Source organism: Mesoplodon densirostris, chromosome 15 (genome assembly GCF_025265405.1).
Source record: "Mesoplodon densirostris isolate mMesDen1 chromosome 15, mMesDen1 primary haplotype, whole genome shotgun sequence".
NCBI classification, from domain to species: Eukaryota; Metazoa; Chordata; class Mammalia; order Artiodactyla; family Ziphiidae; genus Mesoplodon; species Mesoplodon densirostris.
In genome coordinates, this window is record NC_082675.1 from 21,302,994 (window position 1) to 21,305,379 (window position 2,386).

A 2,386-nucleotide genomic window follows, 5' to 3' on the forward strand; every position below is an offset into this window, starting at 1 on the left:
GGCCCGGGGAAATAAAGGCTTTGTTTACCAACTGCAAGTTGGGAGGCTCCCAGGGGAGAGCCGATATATCAGAGCAGCCTGGCAGAGGCAGTGCGAATCCTGCGACCTGGTGGGAGGGCCGGAGGCTTCTGGGGAACTGTCACCTCGACCCCCACTGCCTCCCAGCCCTGCTCTCCGGTTCTTCATGGGATTATTGATCCCGGAATTTCTATGTCCTGTCACCTGTGCTGCGTGTGAATTTGCTCAAAGCCAACTCAGTGCAATGTTCTGGGCCCCTCTTCTGGGCTTGCCCACCTCTCCAAAAACCCTCGGAATCTTAGGGGTAGGGAGAGGGTACAGCAGGACATCGAAGACAACATTCAATGTCACTGCTCGCAAGGATGTGAGTGCATCTGGCCTAGTTCTCAAAGTGTGGTCCCCAGACCAGAAGCCTCAGCCTCTAAATGCACATTGTCAAGCTTCATCCCTGACCTAATGAAGCAGCAATTCATTGCTGGGGGCTGATCCAGCAGTCTGTGTTTTAACAAGCTCTCCAGAGGATTCCGATACACCCCCGTTTGAGGGCCACTGACTGGTTCACTCCCACCCTTCCTTTTTGCCTCTGGGCTGTCAAGTTTCTAGAGAGGGGGGCTTGGCTTGCCCCACATGACCCTGAAAACAGGGACAGTGGGGACACTGGAGCTAGGCTTCCGCACTCCCCAGGTCCCTGTGTGCAGCCCCCGGCTAATGGTTGAGACTTTCTGAGCCTCTGTTTCCTCTTCTGTAAAATGGAGGTAAGGATGCTAACCTTGTAATCTGTAGTCAGGGTTAAAAGAGGAAACCCCCTGCTAACCCGGAGATGCCGGGTGAAGGTAAGCCCTTCCCTGGATCTCCCCACACTCGGGGCATGGCCACTCCCTCCCACCCTCACAGAGCGGGCCTCCCCAGCATTCCTGGAACCCACCTGCTGCAGGAAGGTGAGCAGCCCTCCAGGGGACAGCGTCTGGAGCCCTAGCCTTCTTGCTTCCCAGCCCTCCACACACACAGGGTCTTTGCAGCTTTTTCTTCACATCAACACTGGAGCCAGGACTTGAACCTAGGTCCTTCTGGCTCCCTGACCTCTGGGGCTCTTTCTACCAAAGGTTTGAAACTGGAGAAGAACAGATCTCCTCCAGGGAGAAGGAAGGTTGTTCCCCGCCCTGTCAGACCCTGGAACAGGTGCAGCAGGAGAAGGATGCAGGGGCAAGCTGAATTTGGTCCTTGCCAGGTGATCAGCCCAAGAAACGTCTTCCTCCAGACCTGATCTCCTCAGTGGAGACATCATTGCCAGAGAGGATCAGGGAGGGCTCTGCAAGCACCCAGGCCCAACCCAGCAGGGCTGAGCTTTTTGCACTGACATGGACCCCTTAACACACACACACACACACACACACACACACACACACACACACACACCCTCCTGACTGTCCCCCGCCTCATTCCAGGGGACTGTGGGGCCTGCCCCGAGGGAAGGAGGTGGTGTGTGGCTGAGGGACAGAAGGTGTTCATCAGCCCACAGGGGTTGCAGGCCACTCCACAGCACCATAAAGTAACATGTGGAGAAACCAAGTCACGGGGCCTGAAAGACATCCAGCAAGATGGCTGTGGATCACGGCCTCCTGCCTCCGGTCTGCACTCCACAGCCCACTGGCTGTGTGTTTCTGAGCAAGTCACTTCACTCCTCTAAGCAGTGGAGTCTTTTTCTGCAACATGAGAATGATGACATTCCCCCACTGGGTTGATCCATCCCCAGACTGGGGATGACCAACAATGACAGATTCCAACCCTAATATTTGATGTGGGTCCCTTGTCGCATTTCAGGAATGTGGCTTGTTAGCGATCCATACGTCTCTCTGTTCTCCTTTAAAAGAAATTTTTTTTTTTGGCCACACCACGTAGCTTGAGGGATCTTAGTTCCCCGACCAGGGATTGAACCTGGGCCACTGCAGTGAAAGCACAGAGTCCTAACCACTGGACCACCAGGGAATTCCCTAAAAGAAAAATTTAACCAACTATTCCATTGTCTTTGGATTCTCCCAGAGGCAGGCCTCGAGATGAGTAGTTTACTTGGTACATGCACGGTAACCCTTGCTGAAGAGCAGAAGAATGAGTGAGAGAAGAAGGCAGCTGTAAAGGATGTGTTATCACAGGCAGGCACCGCCATGGACTCCATCCCACTGGGGAGCATTGGAGATTCTACAGACACACACCTCAGAGGTATCTCACCTAAAAAGGGAGGGAGCTGGGGTATTGATACACCAGCTCCCATCTGTTAGTGGTTGAGGGCTTCCCAGGGAGGGGGGTTATTAATTGCCAGCCCCGTCTTGCCTGTCCCTTGAGAGGGCAGAGCAAACTCTGGTGGCCAGAC

General features: G+C 54.3%; 1 non-coding gene across 1 annotated transcript; it reads right to left on the minus strand.

Annotated features, from left to right (window-relative positions):
* Window positions 1-1,932: 1,932 nt before the first annotated feature.
* On the minus strand, window positions 1,933-2,004 carry TRNAE-UUC (transfer RNA glutamic acid (anticodon UUC)). The gene has a single exon. It is a non-coding gene; the product is annotated as a tRNA-Glu (tRNA).
* Window positions 2,005-2,386: the final 382 nt, after the last annotated feature.